General features: G+C 39.1%; 1 pseudogene across 1 annotated transcript in view; it reads left to right on the top strand.

Annotated features, from left to right (window-relative positions):
* The first annotated feature begins 1,959 nt into the window (after positions 1–1,959).
* Positions 1,960–25,374, top strand: part of LOC309858285 (rho guanine nucleotide exchange factor 9 pseudogene) — a 37,986-nt pseudogene continuing 14,571 nt past the window's right edge. Inside the window, exon 1 of the transcript XR_014316645.1 lies at positions 1,960–2,151. The product of XR_014316645.1 is annotated as a rho guanine nucleotide exchange factor 9 pseudogene (transcript). The remainder of the gene's footprint in view (positions 2,152–25,374) is intronic.

Raw genomic sequence — 25,374 nt, 5'->3', positions numbered from 1 at the left:
TTTTTATCACAGAGTTTAGCTTACATTGTGAAAAGCTGGGAAAACCTAATGGATGAGGCTTTTATTGTTTCACATAGATGACATGTATATGATGTGCTTGCTTCAATGCCTTAGAATCACTTTTTGAACAGATCTGTTCCTTGACTAATCATCCTTCATCACTGCCTATTGATTGTATTATAGGGCAGCTGTTAGCATATTGAAGACACAAAGTTGACCTTTGAAAGATGGAGAGACTTCCAAAAGAACATTTATAAAAGATGAAAGTTTCTGAATGGAGATACATTTTTGCACATTTGGCTGTGTATGCAAAGTGCATTAAAATGAAGTGTTCTTTACTTGCTATGGCCTATGACAAATACATAGACTATATGCTGGTGATATTTCTAGGTTTGCTGGGTGGTAACCAACCCTCATTCTCTATGAGGCAAAAAGAGAGGGGAGAATGCACAGAGTTTAGAAATAACTAATGTTCCTCTAGCTCCATCCCAAAGCTTCTGTCGTTCTAAGGCCACTCACCAACAGGCCTTTCTGGTGGCAGAAATAGTGATGCATCTAAATTGCTTGATCTCAGGTTTTGGAGGCAAGAAAGTAGAGAAAGTTTGTGCAGGGGGAAAGGGTATGGAAGGGAAAGATGGACTATTGATTAAAACTGTTGAGACAACTGACAAGCTCTTTTTCTAAGTACCCTGGCAGATTTTACCACTCCTACTAATGTTCCACCCTTCCCTTTTCCCTGACCCCCTGGCCTTCCACCTTCTTAGGACTAGGGAGATAAACCATCTCCCTGATTTAAGCTGTCATCCCAGATCCAGAAACATCTCACACAGCCTCCCCAAAAGGGGTTTTCCTGTATCACTTTGCCTTTATGTTTTGGGATGTATAGTTTCAACACTTACCAACTGTATCTATTTCTGATGATTCTGATAATTCTCAGATCATCTTAGCCCAAGCCCTTCCCTACTCTTTCCTGTTTTCCATAAAACCAGAGGTGCAAAGATGCTAGTACTGTCATTAAGAAAACAGGCTTTGAAGTCAGACCACTTCATTCCTATCCCAGCTTTTCTGCTTTCCTAACTGTGTGACTTGGGAGAAATTCCTTAACTTTTCTGAGCCCCAGTCTCCTCTTCTGTGAAATAGAGATAAGAATGGTATATGCTAGCATGACTGAGTAACAGTTGAAAACTCTTTGCATAGTGATTGCTGTATAGTAAGTGCTCAATCAACTGTTGCTATTATGTGGTTTGGGGACATTCTGTCATGTCCACTCCAACATTGAAGATGTAGAGATCTTTACATACCTAAGGCATTTTACAGTCAAATTTTAATTATTATTTGTACATCTTTTGGTGTTAATGAACACTGAAGGTCCCGTTTTCAAGATGCTCCGTTCAGTATCCAACTTTGGTTTCCATGCTCATAGGTATTATGTTTGATCAATACCTGAGATATATAGCTTCATATTTTTTTTAATCCAGCTGTGCTACTTAGATATGCTCAAGAACAAATGAGTTCTGTTTGGGGCACCTGGGTGGCTCAGTCAGTTAAGCATTTGCCTTTGGCTCAGGTCATGATCTCAGGGCCCTGGGATTGAGCCTCCCTTCTTGGCAGGGAGTATATTTCTCCCTCTCCTTCTGTGTACTCTCTCTATATACATCAAATTAAAAAAATGGGTTCTGTTTGATGTAACTCTTTTCTCCTCTGAAATCTTAGATAAGAAACCTCTCGGAGATAATTTAGTTGTATCATTCCGCATCCTTCATTTCTCAGATAGGTCATCAGAGGCCTAGAGAGGATTAAAATCATGCTTAAAGCCAGCAAGCCACATAGAGTCAAACCAGGGGCCTCTGGTTGAGTGTTCTATGACTACTTGAAGAATTTAGTTTATCCTTTTTTTTAGCCTGGCTAGAAACTTTTCAAAGAAGGAAACTATTATTATTTTTTTGCCTGCTTCCACAGCTCTGGGTGAACCAGGAGGATGGGGTGGAGGAAGGGCCCAGTGATGTGCAGAATGGGCACCTGGACCCCAACTCAGACTGCCTCTGTCTGGGCCGGCCACTACAGAACCGGGACCAGATGCGAGCCAATGTCATCAATGAGATCATGAGCACCGAACGTCATTATATCAAGCACCTCAAGGACATTTGTGAGGTAGGCCCAGCTATGATAGTGTATGTGGGGGCACCCAGGGTGGGGGGAAAGAACATTTTCATGAAGAACCAACAACGCTGCTGAGCTTTCCTGTGACAGTTCCAAGATATTGAAAAGAGCACCTGGATTGGCCTCCTATATTCTGCTCAGTGGGTGAAATAGCTCCCTTGGAGCTTCTCAGTCCCTGTATCAGTTTCTCTTTCTCTGTCTAAGTTTCATCTTTCATTTTCATATTCCTTCTTTTTCTATGTCTCCCTGCTTCCCTCACCCCATCTTCCCTTCCCTCAACCTCTACCTCTATGCTTTTAGCTTCTGATTTTGTTGTTGCCACACCACATAAGAGCCTGACTTCATTCATTAAAGCACAGACACATCTCCCTCCAACTCAGTGGTTCACAAACCTAAATGTACAGAACAGTCCTGGAGTGCCTTGTTGAACATGCAGATTCCAGCCTCCTCTGCCTCCCCAAAGTTGTGAAATCTCAGTCTGGGGTAAACCAAGTCATCTCTATGTCTAAGAGGCATTCCTATTGAAACTGATGCTATTGGTCCTCTTCCTTCACTTGAACAACACTTGAATAGTGCTTAGGGGGAGGAATCTGGATGAGATAAGGATGGAGTAGATAAATCCCAGCTCCTTCAACATGCCACTTTGCTCCCCAGATGTGGCTCCACATTCCCTGACTCTATCCCTTCCATCTTTCTAACCTGAGTAAGAATGAGAGCCCTTTTTCTCATCCTCTCTTGAGCTCATGAGACAAGCCGACATTTTCAAAGGGCATGTTACTGAACAGTTTGGGAATACCAATGGGAAATGGAGGAAAGAATGTTTTAAAAAATCTCTCTCTCTCTCTCTCTTTCTCTCTCACACACACACACACACACACACACACACACACACAATATTCTGCTTGACCCAGGGAAAACTCTACTTTGAATATGTTTATCCCCTTCTTTCCAGATGAGGGGTCAGGTCCTAATATCTGTCCCCTGAGTGCTATTGAGTGAGGTCAGGACCTGCTCTGGAATCAATAATACAGATTTGACACTTTTAAAAATTCTTGTTTCTTTAGAATATTGTTACCCAATAGAACTCCCTATGGTGATAAAATACTTCTGCATTCTCCAATGTGGTACTGACAAGCCAGCCTTCTATGGCTATTGAGTGGTTGAGACATGGCTATTACGATTGAGAAATGGAATTTTAAATTTTATTTAGTTTTAATTTAAATAGACACAGGACTAAATGGCACCCACATTGGACAGTGCAGATCTAGAAAGATCAAATCCAGGGACTATGGGCCTTAATTTTTTTCACCTCAACTCATTTTTTTCCTCCCTTCCAGGGAGGTTGATGGTTATCTCTACTTCCCCTCTATGAAGCAGTAGAGTAGAAAGAACAACCCTGTGGGGACATGGAATGCTCACTTTCACATCCTCACTTAGTCTCTTAGGATCTCCTTGGCCTTGAAGTTGCCTCTTAACTCCTCTGACTTTTTATTTTTCTGATATGTCCAGTGGGCTTAACTACACCAAAGCCTTAAGTTCTTGATAAACTAAGTAAACATAATATTATAGTCATTTGTAAAAAGGTAGTTTTCTTTTCCTTTCCTTTTCATCTATTCACCCAAACATCCATGTCTTTCTTTTATCTTTTCCTCTTCCTTACCTTCATACAAATAGCTGAAAATTACCCTCTGAAATGTGCTATGTGGCATTGGGAATCAAACCACTGATATGTCATTCATTCAGCAAACATATTATAGAGTTCTGCTCCACACTAGCCTTGGACATATCTCTTATCCTCAAAGTGTTCTGCTTTAGACTGGCATCTGAATCACCTGGGGGCTTGTTAGAAATACAGAATCTTTAGTTACACTTCAGACCTACCAAGTAACATTCTGCATTTTAACAAGGTTCCTATTTGACTTACATTATATATTAAAGTTTGAGGAGCACTGCTATAAAATGCTAGCTGTCTTGTAATGGCATAGGGTCTGTCTGATATTTACCTGACAGCTGAGGGATGCTATCAAGATCTAAGTTGGGTCATATCACTCCTCTGCTCAAAACCATATGACGACTGACAATCTCTCCTTGAGCAAAAGTCAGTTTCTTACTATTACTTACAAAGTCCTGTGTGATCAACATATTCTTACCTCTATGACTTCATCTCCATCACCTTTCCCATATTCGGTCCCTACTCCAGACACTCTGGTCTCTTGCTGTTCCTAAAAAAAATGTCTGGCATGCCCCTTGCAACAGATTTTGGACTGGCTTTTCTTTCTGCCTAGAGCACTCCTGTTCCTGATATCTTCATGGTTCCCATTTCCACCTCCTTCAAGTCTTTATTCAGATATCACCTTCTCCTTGAGATTTTCCTTGAACTTTCTATTTAAAATTGTAATTGTACTGTCTTTCCCTCTTTCCTGCTTTATTTTGCTCTATTTTACATATTACTAGCTGACATATTGTATGTTTTGCTTACATGTTTTCCTTACTGCTCTTCTCTCCTATAGAGTATAAATTCCATGAAGGGCAGGGGATTTTACCTGTTAATTTACTGATATTTCCCCAATACCTAGCACAGAGAGGATCATTGCAAAGTAGTCTGCACCAAGATCTCCAGCTCAGAGAGAAGCCACAGACTGCTCTTCTCTGAATCCTCCAGAACACACTGTCTCCTCCTCTGGAGAGGAACCTAGCACAGTTCCTGGCACATGGCACGTGCTCAGTAAATACTGTTGGAAGTTAAAATTAAATACAAGGCCTCTAAGGGGGCAAGATGGCAGAGGGGTAAGGGACCCTATTTCAGTTGGTCCCCTGGATTGAGCTGGATATCTACCAGAGCTCTCTGAACACCCATGAAATCAGCCTGAGATGTAAGATTACACACTTCTGGATCTGTATGGGGGCAGAAGCTCATCAGTTGAAAGGTACAAAGGACAGAGTTGGAATTGCACAGACAGATATCAGAGAATAAACAGAAGGGTGAGGGAGCCACCAGAAATGAGCCATTGGAAAGTAATACCCCAATGTGAAAGTGCTCCTGCCTTTGTGGACCAGCTATAGCTTGGAGAGACCAGTGGCTGCAAGATGGAAAGGGACTGATAACAGCACTCAAACAGAACAAAGGGACTTAAGGGAAAATTCTTGGGACCAGGTAGCCACAGGCGCAGACATAAGCCTACTGACCTGGGACCAGCCACAGCTGCTGCCCACCCATGCTTGAGAGGCTCCAGCTGAACATGAGTCCTGGGAATGGCAGCCACTAGGACTGGGCTCACCCAGACAAGTATCACTTGCGTTTTTGATGGCACAGGGGTACAGAGACAAGCAGGGGCCTCAGATGACCACTGAGAGGGTCACTGAGGGTGCTCACTGCCTGTGGGAGTCTGCAGTATTCAACAGGGCTTGCGGAGGTAGTAGAGACAGTGTGTTCTGGAGGATTCAGAGAAGAGCAGTCTGTGCCTTCTCTCTGAGGCAGAGATCTGGGTGCAGACAGTTTACTTTGCTCTGACTCTCTCTGAAAAGGCATGGAAAGCCACCAAAGAACAAAAGCCTCCAGAGAACAAAAGCCCATAAAACTGATTTCCATAGAGCCCAGCCCCTTGATAGGGGGCAGGGCAACTCCACCCAAGCAGGATAGACTGAAAAACAACACCGCAGGCCCCTACCTCACTCAAAAGACATGCTGAAAGAACAAGAGGACGACAAACACAGGGTCCCCCATAAAACTGTAAAAACCCAATACCAGGGGAAAAGAGTATATTAAGCTACTGGTATTGCCTCATAGACTATATTTCTTAGAGAAAACGTTTCTCTTTCTTTTTTAAAATTCTTTCTCATGATTCTTCTTTTTTTTTTTTTTACCCACTCACCATTTCAACTAGATGTTCAATAAAACATATTCCATAATAACATTTTGATTTGAAGTTTTTCATATATATAATGTTCTTCCTTTTTTCTTTTTTAATATATAGATAGATAGATAGATACAAGCTTCAGTGTAGTGCTTTTTTCCCTACTCAATACTATCTTTATATATTTATACACCAGTTTTAGTTATCCTTATCTCTGGAAAGTTGAGTTCTTTAACAAAGATAACAAGATATACCCAGGAAGAACTGAAATACCTTTCCTTGCCCACATATCGGGGATTATAACCAGCCTCCCTTCACACCTCCCCTATTTATTTTTTATTCTTTTGTCAGTCTTTTTGTGTATTTGTTTGCTTTTGTTTTTGTACTTTATAAATCTTACACTTGGGGCTCATTTGGGCTGTTTTTTTTTCTTTTTCTTTTGTTGGACTTTTGTTTTGTTTGTTTTGTTTTTGTACTTTATAAATCTTATTCTTGGGGCTTATGTTGGCTGGATTTTTTTTTCTTTTTGGTGGTAACATTTGATTGCTCTGAAACCTCCCAGGGTGCACTTTGCCTGGATAGTGATTGTTATTTTTAGCTGTGCATCACCTCAACCACAACTCAACAGAATGACAAGTAGGAGGAATTCCCAACAAAGGAAAGACCTAGAGACAATGGCCTCTCCAGCAGATCTAATGGATGGATATGGATCTAAGCAAGATGTCAGAAATAGACTTCAGGGTAGCAGTTACATAGACAATAGTGAGGCTAGAGAAAGCTATTAATGGCAACAGAGATTTGTTAAGGGCAAAAGTGAGAGTAGATCTGCAGAACTTAAAAATACTATCAATGAGATCAAATCTAATTTAGATACTCCAACAGTTAGGGTAAATGAGGCAGAAGAATGAGTTAGTGATCTTTAAGACAAACTGATAGAGAAGGAGGATCAGGAGGAGGCCTGGAACAAGCAACATAAAGTCCATGAAAACAGAATTAGAGAAATTGATGACACCATGAAACGTTCCACTGTCAGAATTACTGGGATTCCTGATGGGGTGGAGAGAGAGAAAGGACTAGAACATATACTTGACCATATAGTAGCTGAGAACTTCCCTAATCTGGGGAATGAAACAATTGATTGTGTTCTAGAGGCAGACAGGACAGCCTCCAAAGATCAATGAGGGCAGATCAATCCTCTGCATGTGATGGTAAAACTCAAAAATCTTAGAACCAAATAAACCATTTTAAGGGCAGCGAGGGGGAAGATATTCCTTACATACAGAGGGAGGAACATCAGAATAACATCAGACCTGTACAGAGACCTGGCAAGCCAGAAGGGGCTGGCAACACATATTCAGGGTAATACATGTGAACAATATGCAGCCAAGAATTTGTTATTCAGCAAGGCTGTCATTCAGAATAGTTGGAGAGATAAGAAGCTTCCAGGACTGGCCCAGAATGAAAGAATATACGACCACTAAGCTGGCCTTGCAAGATATATTAAGAGAGTTCTATAAAAGCAGAAAAAAAAAACCCAAGAGTGATACAGAACAGAGATGTAAAGAGACAATCTATAGAAAAAAGGACTTCACGGAAAAATGATGAAAAATCCTATCTGTCAATAGTCACTCTCACTGTGAATGGCCTAAATGCTCACATAAAATGGCACAGATAGTAGACTGGATGAAAAGACAGGACACATCCATATGCTGTCTACAAGAGACTCATTTTGAACCTAAAGATACATCCAGATTGAAAGTCAAGGGATCTTTCATGCCAACAGACTACAAAAGAAAGATGGGGTAGCAATTCCCATATCAGACAAACTAGATTTTAAGATAAAGACAGTAGTAAGAGATACAGAAGGAGAATATATCATTTTTAAATTGTATATCCAACAAGAAGATGTAACAATTGTAAGTATCTATGCCCCCAACATGGGAGCAACCAACTGTTAACCAAAATAAAGAGACATATTGATAATGTTAATTGTAGGAGATCTTAACACTCCACTCTCAGCGATAGACAGATCAACTCAGCAGAAAATCAAAGAAACAAGAGCTTTAAATGACACACTGGACAAGATGGACCACATAGATATATACAGAACATTCCACCCTAAAACAACAGAATACCCATTCCTCTCAAGCACGCATGGAACTTGCTCCAGAATAGACCACATACTGGTTCACAAGTCAGGTCTCAACCAGTACCAAAAGACTGAGTTTATTCCCTCCATATTCTCAGACCACAATGCTTTGAAACTGGAACCAACCACAAGAAAAAGTTTGGAAGAAATTTAAATACTTGGAAGCTAAAGACCATCCTGCTCAAGAATGTTTGGATCAATCAGGAAATCAAAGAAGAACTTAATCAATTCATGGAAACCAATGAGAATGAAGACACATTGATTCAAAACCTATGGGATAGAGCAAAGGTGGTCCTAAGGGGAAAAACATACCCATCCAAGACTTAGTCAAAAAAATAGAAAAATCTCATTGTGGTTTTGATTTGTATTTCCCTGATGCCGAGTGATATGGAGCACTTTTTCATGTGTCTGTTGGCCATCTGGATGTCTTCTTTGCAGAAATGTCTGTTCATGTCATCTGCCCATTTCTTGATTGGATTATTTGTTCTTTGGGTGTTGAATCTATTTCTATTTCTACATAGAATACACAAACTATCTTTAAATCTTAAAGATCTAGAGAGTCAACAACAAATTAAGCTTAACCTAGGCACGGGAAGGGAAATAATTAAGTTTAGAGCAGACATCAATGAATCAGAAACCAGAAATACAGTAGAACAAATGAACAAAACTGGAAGCTGGTTCCTTGAAAAATTTAGTAAGTTTGATAAACCACTGGCCAAACTTATCCAAAAGAAAAGAGAAAGGACCCAAATTAATAAAATTATGAACAAAAGGGGGAGATCATGACTAACACTAAGGAAGTGGAAACAATCATCAGAAATTATCAATTGCTATGCCAATATGTTAAGAATCCTAGAAATGGCTGCATTCCTAGAAATCTATAAACATCCAAGACTGAAAAGGAAGAACTTGACAACCTGAAAACACCAATAACTAGTAAGGAGATTGAAACAGTGATCAATAACCCCCAAAACAAGAGTTCAGCACCCGATGGATTCCCTGGGGAATTCTACCAAACATTCAAAGAAGAAATCATACCTGTTCTCCTGAAGCTGTTTCAAAAATATAGAAACAGAAGGAAAACTTCCAGACTGTTTCTAGGAGGCCAGCATTATTTTTATCCCCAAACCAAGCAAAGACCCCATAATAAAGGAGAATTTCAGACCCATATACCTGATGAATATGGATGCCAAATTTCTCCACAGGATCCAAGAATACATTGAAAGGATTATGCATTGTGACCAGGTGGGATTTATCCCTGGGATGCACGGGTGCTTCAATATTCATAAATCAATCATGTGATAGAACACATAGATAAGTGAAGAGACAAGAATCATATGGTCCTCTTAATTGATGCAGAGAAAACATATGACAAAATACAGCATTTTTTCCTGAATAAAACTCTTCAGAGTATAGGGATAGAGGGAACATTCCTCACTTTCATAAAATCAGTCTATGAAAAAACCACAGTGAATATCATTCTCAGTGGGGAAAAGCTGAGAACCTTCCCATTGAGATCAGGAACACGACAAGGATTCCCACTCTTCCTGCTATTGTTCAACATAGTATTAGAAGTCCTAGCAACAACAACCAGAAAACAAAAAGAAATAAAAGGTGTTTAAATTGGCAAAGTAGAAGTCAACCTCTCTCTCTTTGGAGATGACATGATACTTCATAGGGAAATCCCAGAAGTCTCCAACCCCAAATTACTAGAACTTATACAGCAGTTCAGTAATGTAGCAGGGCACAAAATCAATACACAAAAATTGTTTGCTTTCTCATACATGAAGAATGAAACCACCAAAAGATAAATTAGAGAATCAATTCCATTTTCAGTAGCACCCAAAACCATAAGATATCTCAGAATAAACCTAAGGAGGTAAAGTATCTGTACTCTAGGAACTAGAAAACACTCATGAAAGAAACTGAAGAAGACATAAAAAGATGGAAAAACATTGCATTCTCATGGCTCAGAAGAATATATATACTCTGTATCTAGAAACTACAGAATACTTATGAAGGAAACTGAATAAGACTCAAAAATTTAGAAAAATGTTCCTTGCTCATGGATGGGAAAAAATAAACATCATTAAAATGACTTTGCTGCCAAGAGCAATCTGTATTTTCAGTGCCATCCCAATCAAAATACCAACAGCATTTTTCAAAATGCTCAACATTGGCTACAGCAACTTATTTCAAGACATGTCTCCAAGGGAATCTCAGTAGCTCAGTTGGTTAAGTGACTGCCTTCAGCTCATGCCGTGTTCCTGGAGTTCCAGGATTTTGTCCCCCATTGGGCTCCCTGAGAGCACTTCTCCCTCTGACCTTCTCTCCTCTCATGCTCTCTCTCTCTCATTCTCTCTCTCCCATAAATAAATAAAATCTTAAAAAAAAGACAGGTCTCCACAGGCAAGGGAAACAAAAGCAAAAATGAACTTTCAGGAGTTCATCAAGATGAAAACCTTCTGCACAGCAAAGGAAACAGTCAGTAAAACAAAGAGATGACCCACAGAATGGGAGAAGATATTTGCAAATGGCACTACAGACAAAGGGCTGATATCCAAGAGGTATAAGAAACTTCTTAAACTTAACACCCCAAAACGATAATCAAGTCAAAAATTGGGCAGAAGTCGTGAGCAGACACTTGTACAAAGAAGACATACAAATGCCTCATAGACACATCAAAAAGTGTTCACCATCATTAGCCATCAGGGAAATTCAAATCAAAACCATATTGAGATACCACCTTACACCAGTTAGAGTGGAAAAAGTTGACAAGACAAGAAAGAACAAATGTTGGAGAAGTTGTGGTGAAAGGGGAACCCTCTTACACTGTGGGAATGCAAATTGGTGCAAGTATTTTGGAGGAAAATAGTGTGGAGGTTTCAAAAATAGAACTATGTATGACCCACTACTGGGTATTTACCCCAAAGATACAGATGTAGTGAAAAGAAGGACCATATGCACCCCAATGTTCATAACAGCAATGCCCACAATAGCCAAAATGTGACAAGAGCCAAGATGCCCTTCAAAAGATGATTAAGAAGGGATGGTCCATATATACAATGGAATATTATGCCTCCATCAGAAAGGATGAATACCCAATTTTTGCATCAACATGTATGGGACTGAAAGAGATTATGCCAAGTAAAATGAGTCAAACAGAAATAGCCAATTAGCATATGCTTTTACTTATTTGAGGAAGATATGGTATAGCATGGAGGACATTAAGAGAAGGGAAAAATGAAGGAGGATAAATCAGAGTGGGAGAAGAACAATGAGAGACTATGGACTCTGAGAAACAAAATGAGCATGTTAGAAAAGAAGGGGCATAGGGGAAATGGTGAGCCTGTGGTTGGGTATTAAGGAGGGATTGCATGGAGCACTGGGTGCTATACACAAACAATGAATCATGGAGCACTACATCAAAAACTAATGATGTACTGTATGTTGAATAACATAACACAATAAAAAAATAAGAAAAAATATAGTTGCTTACATGCATGTATTATCTTCAGCAAAGAATATTTACATCTTGTGCCATGTGATTTTCCAATAGGGCAGATGATATTAGCCTTATTCCTATTTTCTAGAGTAACAGACTTAAGTCTCTAATGTACAAAATTACCTTTTCAGAGTTCTCACTGGCACTGGCCCAGTAGAGTCCTTTCGTCTTAGAAGGATCTTTCGTTCTCAACTTCCAAACATCTTGGCCTCTTCTTATAGGTCACAAACTCAGTATAGCAACAGAGGTATTTATCTTTTCTGATTGCTGAGTAGTATTTCATTGTATATGTGAGCCACATTTTCTTTATCCATTCATCTGTTGAAGGACATCTTGGATCCTTCATAGTTTGCCTATTATGGATATTGCTGCTATGAACATTGGAATGCATATGTCCATTCCTTTCACTATATCTGTATCTTCAGGGTTCATACCTAGTAGTGAAATTCCTGGGTAGTAGGGTAGCTCTATTTAACTTTTTGAGGAACCTCCATACTGTTTTCTAGAGTGACTGGAACAGCTTGCGTTCCCACCAGTGGTGTCAGAGGGTTCCCCTTTTTCCACATCCTCGCCAGCATTTGTGGTTTCCTCTCTCATTAATTTTTGCCATTCTAACTGGTGTATAGTGGTATCTCAATGAGGTTTTTATTTATATTTCCCTGATAACTAGTGATATTGAACTTTTTTTCATGTGTCTTTTATCCATATAAATGTCTTCTTTGAAGAAATGTCTGTTCATGTCTCTGCCCATTTTTTTGACTTGATTATTTATTTTCTGGGTGTTGAGTTGGAGAAGTTCTTTATATATCTTGGATACTAGCCCTTTATCTGTAGTGTCATTTGGAAATATCTTTTCCCATTCCATGGGTTGCCTCTTTGTTTCGTTGACCATTTCCATTGCTGTTCAGAAGCCTTTTATCTTCATGAAGTCTCAAAAATTCATTTTTGGTTTTGTTTCCCTTGCCTTTGGAGACATGTCTTGAAAGTAGTGTGGCTGATGGTGAAGAGGTTACTGCCTGTGTTCTCCTCTAGGATTTTGATGGATTCCTGTCTCACATTGAGGTCTTCCATTCATGTAGAGTTTATCTTTCTGTGTGGTGTAAGAGAATGGTCGAGTTTCATTCTTCTGTATATAGCTGTCCGATTTTACCAGCACCATTTATTGAAGAGACTATCTTTCTTCTACTGGATTTTTTTTCTGCTTTTTCAAAAATTAGTTGACCATAGAGTTGAGGGTCCATATCTGGGCTCTCTATTCTCTTCTATTGATCTATTTGACCATTTTTTGACCATGCTGTCTCGGTGATCATAGCTTTGTAATAAAGCGTGGAATCAGGCAACGTGATGCCCATGAAGCTTTGTTTTTCTTTTTCAACATTTCTACAGCAATTTGGGGTCTTTTTCACTCCATACAAATTTAAGGATTATTTATTCTAGCACTTTAAAAATGTCACTGAGGGGCACCTGGGTTGCTCACTGGGTTAAGCCTCTGCCTTCGGCTCAGGTCATGATCCCAGGGTCCTGGGATCAAGCCCTGCATCAGGCTCTCTGCTCGGTGGGGAGCCTGCTTCCCTCTTCCTCTGCCTGACTCTCTGCCTACTTGTGATTTCTGTCTGTCAAATAAATAAATAAATAAATAAATAAATAAATAAATAAATAAATCTTTTAAAATGTCACTGATATTTTGATTGGGATGGCATTGAAAGTATAGATTGCTCTCAGCAGCATAGACATTTTAACAATGTTTATACTTCTGATTTTGAGCAGGGAATGTTTTTCTGAGTTTGTGTGTGTTGTGTGTGTGTGTGTGTGTCTTATTCAGTTTCCTTCTGTAATTTTTCTGTAGTTTCTAGAGTAGAGGTAATTTCCCTCTTTATTTATGATTATTTCAAGTTATCTGAAGGTTGTTGGTGCTATTGTAAATGGAATGATTTCCTAATTTCTCTTTCTGCAGTTACATTGTTAGCATATAGGAAAGGAACTGATTTCTGTTCATTCATTTTGTATTCTGCCACATTGCTGAATTGTTGTAAGAGTTCTAGCAGTTTGGTGGTGGAGTCTTTCAGGTTTTCCACATAAATTATCATGTCACCTGTGAAGAGAAAGAGTTTGACTTCTTCTTTTCCAGTTGGAATACATTATATTTCTTTTTGTTTTCTGGTTGCTGTTTCTAGGACTTGTAGTACTATGTTGAACAATAGTGGTGAGAGTGGGTATCATTGTAATGTTCCTAATGTTAAGGTAACAGCTCTCAGCTTTTCCTCATTGAGAATGTTGTTCACTATCGGCTTTTCATAGATGGATTTTATGAAATTGAGGAATTTTCCCTTAATCCCTATGCTCTGAAGAGGAGCATAATCATGAAAAGTTGCTATATTTTGCCAAATGCTTTCTCTGCATCAATTGAGAGAACCATGTGGTTCTTGGCTTTTCTCTTATTTATGTGTTTTATCACACTGATTGATTTATGAATGTTGAAGCACCCTTGCATCCCAGGGATAGATCCCATCTGGTCACAATGCATAATCCTTTTGTATTCTTGGTTCCTCTGAGCTAGGAGATCTTGTGGAGAATTTTGCATCCATATTCATGGGGATATTATTTCATAATTCTACTTTTTATGGGGTCTTTGCCTGGTTTGGGGATCAGGGTAATGCTGGGTTCATAGAATGAGTTTGGAAGTTTTGCTTCTGTTTATTGTTGGAACAGCTTCAGGAGAATAGGAATTATTTCTTCCTTGAATATTTGGTAGAATTCCCTAAAGAATCCATTAGACCCTGGACTCTTGTTTTTTGGGAGGTTATTATTATTTTTTTTAATCACTGCTTCAATATCACTCCTGGTTATTGTTCTATTCAGGTTGTCAACTTATTCCTGTTTCCATCTTGGTTGTTTATAGATTTCCTGGTAGGCATCCATTTCATCCAGGTTGCTTAATTTATTGGCATATAGTTGTTGATAATAATTTCTAGTAATTCTTACTATTTCCTTGGTGTTAGTCATGATATCTCCCCTTTAATTCATAATTTTATTAATTTGGGTCCTTTTTCTTTTCTTTTGGCTAAGTCCAGCCAGTGCTTTATTAATTCCTTCAAAGATCCAGCTTCCTGTTTTGTTGATCTGCTCTACTGTATTTCTGGTTTCTAATGCACTGATCTCTGCTTTAATCTTAATTACTTCTCCTCTTATGCATGGCTTAGGCTTTGTTTGCTCTTTTTTCTCCAGTTCTTTAATATCTAAAGCTAATTTGTGTTTGGGATCTAATTTTTGAGTGAGGCTTGGATGGGTATTTATTTTTCCCTTCAGACTACCTTTGCTCTATCTGATATGTTTTTGGGTCAGTGTATCTCCATTCTCTTTGGTTTCCATGAATTGATTACGTTCTTCTTTGATTTCCTGGTCGACCCAAACATTCTTGAGCAGGATGGTCTTTAGCTTCCAAGTGTTTGGATATCTTCCAAACCTTTTTTTGTGGTTGAGTTCCAGTTTCAAAGCATTGTGGTCTGAGAATATCCAGGGAATAATCTCAGTCTTTTGGTATCAGTTGAGACCTGATTCATGACCCAGTGTGTGGTCTATTTTGGAGAAAATTCCATGTGCTTTCAAGAAGAATGAGTATTCTGTTGTTTTAGTTTGGAATTTTCTGTATATATCTATGAGGTCCATCTGGTCCAATGTGTCATTCAAAACTCTTGTTTCTTTGTTGATTTTCTGCTTAGATGATCTGTCTATTATTTAGAGTGGCATGTTAAGATCCCCTACAATTATTGTATTCTTATCAATTTGACTCTTTATTTTAGATTTTCTCAGTGGACAGACCCCTTAAGAATGATGTAGTGTCCTTCTTTATCTCTGACTACAGTCTGTAGTTTAAAATCTAATTTTTCTGCTATGAGAATCACTACCCCAGCATTCTTTTGAGGCCTGTTGGCATGAAAGATGTTTTTCCACCCCTTCACTTTCAGTCTGGATATATCTTTAGGTTCAAAATGCATCTCTGGGACGCCTGGGTGGCTCAGTTGGTTAAGCCACTGCCTTCGGCTCAGCTCATGATCCCAGGGTCCAGGAATCAAATCCCGCATCAGGCTCCTTGCTCAGCAGGGAGCCTACTTCTCTCTCCGCCTCTGCCTGCCACTCTGCCTGCTTGTGTGCTCTCTCTCTCTCTCTCTGACAAATAAATAAATAAATACAATCTTTTAAAAAATATGTCTCTTGTAGACAGCATATGGATGGGTTGTGTTATTTTACCCAGTCTTCAACTGGGTAAATGACTACCCTGTGTGATTGTATGGGATCATTTATGCCATTCACATTGAGAGTGATTATTGAAAGATAAGTTTTTATTGAAATCATATTGCCTGTGAAGTTCTTGTTTCTATAGATTGTCTCTATAAATTTCTGTTCTATATCACTCTTGTGTTCTTTCTCCTTTTGTGGAATAGCCCTTAATATTTCTTGGAAGACCATCTTGGTGGTCACATATTCTTTCAGTTTCTGCTGGTCTTTTCTCCCAGTCTAAGAATTCCTTTCCATCCATTCTTAATGATAGTCTTGGCGGATAAAGTATCATTGGGTTCCTGTTCTTCTCATTTAGTACCCTGAATATGTCTTGCCAGCCCTTTCTGGTTTGCCCAGTCTTTGTGGAGAAGACTGACATTATTCTGACATTCCTCCCTTTGTATGTAAGAAATCTCTTCCCCCTTGCCACCTTCAAGATTGTTTCCTTGGATCTAAGATTGGTAAATTGTATTATATGTTGTGGCATCAGTCTGTTATCATTGAACTTGGCAGGGGTCTTCTCTGCCTCTTGTTTCCTACCTGAAATTAGAGAAGTTCCCAGCTACAATTTGCTCAAACATATCTTCTAGACCACCACCCCCCCTCTGTGTCTCTCTCTACCCCCTCAGGGATCCTGATAATTCTGATACTGGAATGTTTCATTGAGTCACTAATCTCTCTCAGTGATTCCTTGCATTTTACTTTATTTTTGCCATGCTATCTCAATTTCCTACTTTTCTATCATCTTATCCCCTATCTCACTAATTCATTCTTCTTCCTCATTTACCATGGCAGTCAGAGTATCCAGTTTAGACTGCATTTCATTCATAGCATTTTAACGTTCCACCTGATCAGACCCCAGTTCTACCCTTAGAGATTCTATATTGTGGTTAATATTTTTCTCAAGCCTAGATATGGCCTTGATAGTTGTTACTCTGAAGTCAATTTCTGACATCTTCTTTGTATTAATATCTATTCTGTTGCAAAGGCCATGGTGTCTGAATCATTCCTTTGTTGGGGGTTCCTCCTCTTAGTCATTCTGTTGAGAGGTACATGAGGGAATTACAGAGTCCATTTTATTGACCATAAACCAAGCAAGATGCACCTGTTTGGGACCTTAGGGTTGTTGGCCTCTTGTTCTTCCAGCCTGTCTTCTGGGGAAGTGGCCAGTTGTGCTGTTACTCAGGCAACCCTGTTTGGCAGAGTTGCCCTGCCTCCATGGTGGGGAGTGGTGGATTTGGTGAAAACCATTTTGGGGGGATTTTTGTTCTCTGGTGGCTTTCCCTGGTGGCTTTCTACATCTCTTCTGAGAGAGTAGAAATTGCCATATCCAAACTTCTGTCTCAGAACAGAGTGATCACTGTCTATTTTCCGGAAAGCCCTCCAGGCCATACTGACTCTGTTTTTTGCCTGTGCTGCTAAAAACTGCAGCATCCTGGTGTGCACACCCCACAGCAGCACTCCCAGCCCTCAGTTCCAGGTCTAGGCATGTCTTTGTCCTGTGTGCTTCTAAAACCACAAGCCACCCCAGTTCTTACCTGCACTCCCAAAGCTCCAGGTTTCAGCTTAGGGGATGCCCTAAATTTTTTCCCTGATGCTACTCATCTGTGAGCCTATGCCTGGTCCCCAGCATGGAAGTATTTTGCTTTTCCAGTGCAAGATCATGGATGCTCCCTTCCCCTTCCATTTATCTTCAGATATCTGCCCACAGAATCACAGCTTCCAGATTCATACCTCAAATCTAACCACCAGAGATAATCTGTTTGTAGAGATCCAGATGTATCATCTTACATCTCAGACTGATTCCATGGGTGTTCAGGATGGTTTCATAGATATCCAGTTCAATTGAGGGGACTGCTTGAAATAGAGTCCCCTACTCCTGACCGTCTTTTCCCCTACCCTCTCTTTATAACTTCCTAAGGAACTTCCATACTGTTTTCTAGAGGGGCTGCCCTAGCTTGCATTCTCATTAATGGTGTAAGGGAATTTCCCTTTCTCCACACCCATGCCAACATTTGTTGTTCCCTGTCTTTTTGATTTTAGCCACTCTAAGTGGCATAAGGTGGTATCTCATTGTGGTTTTGATTTGTGTTTCCCTGGAGACAAGTGATGCGGAGCACATTTTCATTTATCTGTTGGCCATTAGTATTTCTTTGTTTTTATTTTATAATTTTTTTATTTTATAAACATATAATATATTTTTATCCCCTGGGATACATAGCACATACCCTCCCCAATGTCCATAACCCCACCCCCATCCCAAACCCCCTCCCCCCAGCAACCCTCAGTTTGTTTTGTGAGATTAAGAGTCACTTATGCTTTGTCTCCCTCCCAATCCCATCTTGTTTCATTTATCGTCTCGTACCCCCTTAACCCCCCATATTGAATCTCCACTTCCTCATATCAGGGAGATAATATGATAGTTGTCTTTCTCTGCTTGACTTATTTCGCTAAGCATGATATGCTCTAGTTCAATCCATGTTGTCACAAATGGCAAGATTTCATTTCTTTTGATGGCTGCATAGTATTCCATTGTGTATATATACCACTCTTCTTTATCCATTCATCTGATGATGGACATCTAGGTTCTTTCCATAGTTTGGCTATTGTAGACATTGCTGCTATAAACATTCGGGTGCACGTGCCCCTTCAGATCACTATGTTTGTATCCTTAGGGTAAATACCCAGTAGTGCAATTGCTGGGTCATAGGGTAGTTCTATTTTCAACATTTTGAGGAACCTCCATGCTGTTTTCCAGAGTGGTTGCACCAGCATGCATTCCCACCAACAGTGTAGGAGGTTTCCCCTTTCTCTGCATCCTCACCAGCATCTGTCATTTCGTGACTTGTTAATTTTAGCCATTCTGACTGGTGTGAGGTGATTTCTCATTGTGGTTTTGATTTGTATTTCCCTGATGCCGAGTGATATGGAGCACTTTTTCATGTGTCTGTTGGCCATCTGGATGTCTTCTTTGCAGAAATGTCTGTTCATGTCCTCTGCCCATTTCTTGATTGGATTATTTGTTCTTTAGGTGTTGAGTTTGCTATGTCCTTTATAGATTTTGGACACTAGCCCTTTATCTGATAGGTGGTTTGCAAATAACTTCTCCCATTCTGTCAGTTATCTTTTGGTTTTGTTAACTGTTTCCTTTGCTGTGCAAAAGCTTTTGATCTTGATGAAATCCCAATAGTTCATCTTTGCCCTTGCTTCCCTTGCCTTTGGCGATGTTCCTAGGAAGATGTTGCTGCGGCTGAGGTCAAAGAGGTTGCTGCCTGTGTTCTCCTCAAGGATTTTGATGTATTCCTTTCTCACATTGATGTCCTTCATCCATTTTGATTCTATTTTCGTGTGTGTTTAAGAAAATGGTCCAATTTCATTTTTCTGCATGTGGCTGTCCAATTTTCCCAACAGCACTTATTGAAGAGGCTGTCTTTTTTTCCATTGGACATTCTTTCCTGCTTTGTTGAAGAAAGGTCTCAGGTACACAACCTAACCCTACACCTAAAGGAGCTGGAAAAAGAACAAGAAAGAAACCCTAAACCCAGCAGGAGAAGAGAAATCATAAATACCAGAGCAGAAGTAAATGAAATAGATACCAAAAAATCAATAGAACAAATCAACGAAACTAGGAGCTGGTTCTTTGAAAGAATTAATAAAATTGATATACCCCTGGCCCAACTTATCAAAAAGAAAAGAGAAAGGACCCAAATTAATAAAATCATGAATGAAAGAGGAGAGATCACAACTAACACCAAAGAAATACAGACAATTATAAGAACATACTATGAGCAACTTGACGACAACAAAATTACAATGTGGAAGAAATGGATGCATTCCTAGAGACATATAAACTACCACAACTGAAGTAGGAAGAAATAGAAAGCCTGAAGAGACTCATAAAGAGTAAGGAGATTGAAACAGTCATCAAAAATATCCAAACAAACAAAAGTCCAGGGCTAGATGGCTTCCCGGGGGAATTCTACCAAACATTTAAAGAAGAACTAATTCCTATTCTCCTGAAACTGTTCCAAAGAATAGAAATGGAAGGAAAACTTCCAAACTCATTTTATGAGGCCAGCATCACCTTGATCCCAAAACCAGACAAGGATCCCACCAAAAAAGAGAACTACAGACCAATATCCTTGATGGACACAGATGCGAAAATTCTCCCCAAAATATTAGCCAATAGGATTCAACAGTACATTAAAAGGATTATTTACCACGACCAAGTGGGATTTATTCCAGGGCTGCAAGGTTTGTTCAACATCAGCAAATCAATCAATGTGATACAGTACATCAATAAAAGAAAGAACAAGAAACATATGATACTCTCAATAGATGCTGAAAAAGCATTTGACAAAGTACAGCATCCCTTCCTGATCAAAACTCTTCAAAGTATAGGGAAAGAGGGCACATACCTCAATATTATCAAACCCATCTATGAAAAACCCACCACAAATATCATTCTCAATTGAGAAAAACTGAAAGCTTTTCTGCTAAGGTCAGGAACATGGCAGGGATGTCCATTATCACCACTGCTATTCAACATAATGCTAGAAGTCCTAGCCTCAGCAATCAGACAACAAAAGGAAATTAAAGGCATCCAAATAAGCAAAGAAGAAGTCAAACTATCACTATCATGATATGATACTATATGTGAAAAATCCAAAAGACTCCACTCCAAAACTGCTAGAACTTGTACAGGAATTCAGTAAAGTGTCAGGATATAAAATCAATGCACAGAAATCAGTTGCATTTCTGTACACCAACAACAAGACAGAATAAAGAGAAATTAAGGGGTCAGTCCCATTTACAATTGCACCCAAAACCATCAGATACCTAGGAATAAACCTAACCAAAGAGGCACAGAATCTATACTCAGAAAACTATAAAGTACTCATGAATGAAATTGAGGAAGACACAAAGAAATGGAAAAAGGTTCCATGCTCCTGGATTGGAAGAATAAATATTGTGAAAATGTCTCTTCTACCTAAAGCAATCTACACATTTAATGAAATTCCTACCAAAGTACCATCCATCTTTTTCAAAGAAATGGAACAAATAATCCTAACGTTTATATGGAACCAGAAAAGACCTCGAATAGCCAAAGGAATATTGAAAAAGAAAGCCAAAGTTGGTGGCATCACAATTCCGGACTTCAAGCTCTATTACAAAGCTGTCATCATCAAGACAGCATGGTACTGGCACAAAAAGAGACACATAGATCAATGGAACAGAATAGAGAGCCTAGAAATAGACCCTCAACTCTATGGTCAACTAATCTTCGACAAAGCAGGACATTTATATTTCTTATGAGAAGTGTCTTTTCATGTCTTCTGCCTATTTCTTGAGTGGATTATTTGTTTTTTTTTAAGATTTATTTATTTGACAGAGAGATCACAAGTAGATAGAGAGGCAGAGAGAGAGAGAGAGAGAGAGAGGGAGAGAGAGAGAGAGGGAAGCAGGCTCCCTGTTGAGCAGAGAGCCCGACGTTGGACTCGATCCCAGGACCCCGAGATCATGACCTGAGCTGAAGGCAGTGGCTTTACCCACTAAGCCACTTCTGAGTTTGAGAAGTTCTTTATAGAACTTGAAGGTGAACCCTTTAGCTGTTAGGTCATTTGCAAATACCTTTTCCCATTTCATAGGCTGCCTTTGAGTTTTGTTGACTGTTTCCTTTGCTATGCAGAAGGTTTTTATCTTGATTGAGTCCTGAAAGTTCATTTTTGCTTTTGTTTCCCTTGCCTTTGGAGCTGTGTCTGGGAAGAAGTTGCTGTGGCCAAGTTCAATGATGTTGCTGCCTGTGTTTTCCTCTAGGATTTGTTGGACTCCTTCATCCATTTTAAGTTTATTTTTGTGTATGGTGTAAGAAAGTCATCCTTTTGTATTCTTCTACATGTGGATGTCCAATTTTCCCAACACCATTTGTTGAACAGACTGCTTTTCCCATTAGGTGTTCTTTCCTGTTTTGTCGAAGATTAGTTGACCATAGAGTTAAGGGTCCATTTCTGCATTTTCTGTCTGTTTCATTGACCTGTTTCTGTTTTTATGCCAGTACCATGCTGTCTTGGTGATTACAGCTATGTAATACAGCTTGAAATCCAGAATTGTGATGCCACCAGATTAATTTACTTTTCCCACATTCCTTTGGCTATTTGGGGTCCTTTCTGTTTCCATACAAATTTTAGGACTATTGTTCCAGCTCTGTGAAAGACATTGGTGGTATTTTGATAGGGATTGCATTGAATTCATAGATAGTTTTGGGTAGCATAGATATTTTAATAATATTCTTCCCATCCCTGATTATGGAATGTTTTTCCATTTCTTTGTTTCTTCCTCTGTTTCTTTCATAAGTGTTGTATAGTTTTCAGAGTATAGATCCTTTACCTCTTTCATTAAGTTTATTCCTAGATAAGTTATGTTTTTTGGCACAATTCTAAATGGGATTGGTTCCTTGATTTCTCCTTCTTCTGCTTCATTTTTAGTGTATAGAAATGTGTCTGGCCTCTGTTGATTTTATATCCTATATCAGTTCTAAATTTCTATATCAGTTGTAGCAGTTTTTGGTGGAGTCTTTTGGGTTTTCTACATAGAGTTTCATGTCATCTTCAAGGAGTGAGAGTTTGACTTCTTCTTTGCTGATTTGCATACCTTTTACTTCTTTTTGTTTTCTGATTGTGTTGGCTAGGACTTCCAGTATTATGCTGAACAACATTGGTGAGCGTGGACATCCCTACTGTATTCCTTACCTTAGGGGAAAAGCTCTTTTATTTCCCCATTTAGGATGATATTCACTTATTTTTCCTATGTGACTTTTATGATACTAAGGTATGTTCCCCCTCTCCCTAGGCAGTGAGGGTTTTTATTAAGAAAGGTTTCTTTTTTTCTGCAGCTACTTAGAGGATCATGTGATTTTTAGATTCTTAAACTTTTTAAAAATTTTTATTTATTTTTTTATTTATTTATTTGCCAGAGAAAGAGGTGTGGGTAGGCAGAGAGGCAAGTGGTGGTGGTGGGGGGAGCAGGTTCCTTGCTGAGCAGAAAGCCTGATGCAAAGCTCAATCTCAGGACCCTGAGATCATGACCTGAGCCAAAAGCAGAGGCTTTACCCCCTAAGCCATCCAGGCACCCCAGATTCTTAGATTCTTATCCTTTCTTTTAATTCCCTTTGTGTATCACATTGAATGTTTGGTAGATGTTGAACTATCCTTTCAGGCCAGGAATAAATTCCACTTGGTCATGGTGAATAATCCTTTTAATGCACTGTTGGATTTTCATGGCTGGTATTTTGTTGAGAATTTTCACATCCATTTTCATCAGGGATAATCCTTTACAATGATGTCTTTGGTTTTGGGATCAAGGTAATGTTGGCCTTGTAGAATGAGTTTGCAAGTTTCCCTTCCATTTCTATTTTTTGAAACAGACTCGGAGGCATATGTATTAATTATTCTTTAAATGTTTTCTAGACTTCTCCTGGGAGGCCATCTGGCCCTGAATGCTTGTTTCTTGGGAGATTTTTTTATTACTGATTCAATTTCTTCACTGGTTATGGGTTTGTTCAACTTTTCTATTTCTTCCTCTTTCAGTTTTGGTAGTTTATGTTTCTAGGGATATATCTTTTTTTTTTTTCCAGTTGCCTAATTTGTTGGCATTTAATTGCTCATCATATTCTTCTAATGTTGTTGGTATTTCTGTGGTGTTGGATGTGTTCTCTCCTCTTTCATTTATGATTTTATTTATTTTCCCCCTAGATTTAGGCTTTATATGTTGTTCTTTTTCCAACTCCTTGAGGTGTAAGTTTAGGTTGTATGTTTGAGATTTTCTAGTTTTTTGAGAAAATCCTGTATTGTTATAAACTTCCCTTTTAGGACTGCCTTTGCTACGTCCCAAATTTTCTGAACTGTTGTGCTTGCATTTTCATTTGCAACATGTGTTTTTAAAATTCTTTTTTTTATTTCCTGATTGAGCCATTAATTCCTTAGTAAGATACTCTTTAACGTCCATGTTTATGGTCCTTCCAATTTTTTTTTTCCCCTGTGAATCACTTTAAGTTTTAATATTGTGGTCTGACCCAGTATATGATCTATTCTGGAGAATGTTGCATACACTCAAGAAGGATATGTATTCTGCTGCATTAGGTGAAATGCTCTGAATATATCTGAAGTCCATCTGTTCTAGGTCGTCCTTCAAAGCCCTTGTTTCTTTGTTGATCTTCTGCATAGATGATCTTTCCATTGCTGTGAGTGGGGTGTTAATGTCCCCTACTATTATTTTATTATTATTTCTTTTACTTTGTTGTTAATTGTTTTATATAGTTGGCTGCTCCCATGTTGGGGCATATATATTTTTAATTGTAGCTCTTGTTGGATAAACCCTTTTATTATGGTATAGTCTCCTTCTTCATCTCTTATTACAGTGTTTGGGTTAAAATATAGTTTTTCTGATATAAGGATGGATACTCCATCTTTCTTTTGATGTTCATTGCCATGATAAATTGTACTCCATCCACTCATTTTCTTTCCTTTTTTTAATGTTCAGTTAGCCGCTGTATAGTATATCATCAGTTTTTGATGTAGTGTTCAATGATTCATTAGTTACACCCAGTGCTCATCATAGCATGTATACTCCTTAATACCCACCACCATCCCCTCATTTTCTGGACATGCCTTTGGCTCTAAGATGAATCTTCTTTTTTTTTAATTTTTTAATTTATTTATCAGAGAGGGGGGTTGGAGAGAGCGAGCACAGGCAGACAGAATGGCAGGCAGAGGCAGAGGGAGAAGCAGGCTCCCTGCTGAGCAAGGAGCCCGATGTGGGACTCGATCCCAGGACGCTGGGATCATGACCTGAGCCGAAGGCAGCTGCTTAACCAACTGAGCCACCCAGGTGTCCCTCTAAGATGAATCTTCTTTAGCAGCACATCAATGGTTCTTTTTTTTTTTAAAATCCATTCTAACATTGTGTGTCTTTTGATTTGAATTTTTACTCCATTTACATTCAGAGTAATTATTAAAAGATATAAATTTAATGTCACTGAATGCAATGGTTTTTCTCCCACCTCTGTTTTTATTTCATTTTGTTTTTCCTTACCTCTTAAGTTCCTGTTCCTTAGACTGTCTCTGTTTCTTTCTGGTCTTCTTTTTACTTTTGGGCTCTTTCTCTACTGAGTGAATCCCCTTTAATACTTGTTGCAGTGCTGGTTTAGTGTTCACAAATTCCTTTAATTTTTTGTCTTGGAAACTCTTTATCTCTCCTATTCTGAATGATAATCTTACTGGATAGGGGTGCCTGGGTGGCTCAGTCACTTGGATGTCTGCCTTTGGCTTGGGTCATGATCTGGGGTCCTGTGATAGAGCCCAAGTCAGGCTCCTTGCTCCATGGGGAGCCTGCTTCTCCCTTTCCCACTCCCCTTGCTTGTGGTCCTTGTC

This window comes from Mustela nivalis (assembly GCF_964662115.1).
Source record: "Mustela nivalis genome assembly, contig: HAP1_SCAFFOLD_2134, whole genome shotgun sequence".
Classification (NCBI taxonomy): domain Eukaryota; kingdom Metazoa; phylum Chordata; class Mammalia; order Carnivora; family Mustelidae; genus Mustela; species Mustela nivalis.
This window is presented reverse-complemented; position numbering and strand designations above follow the sequence as displayed.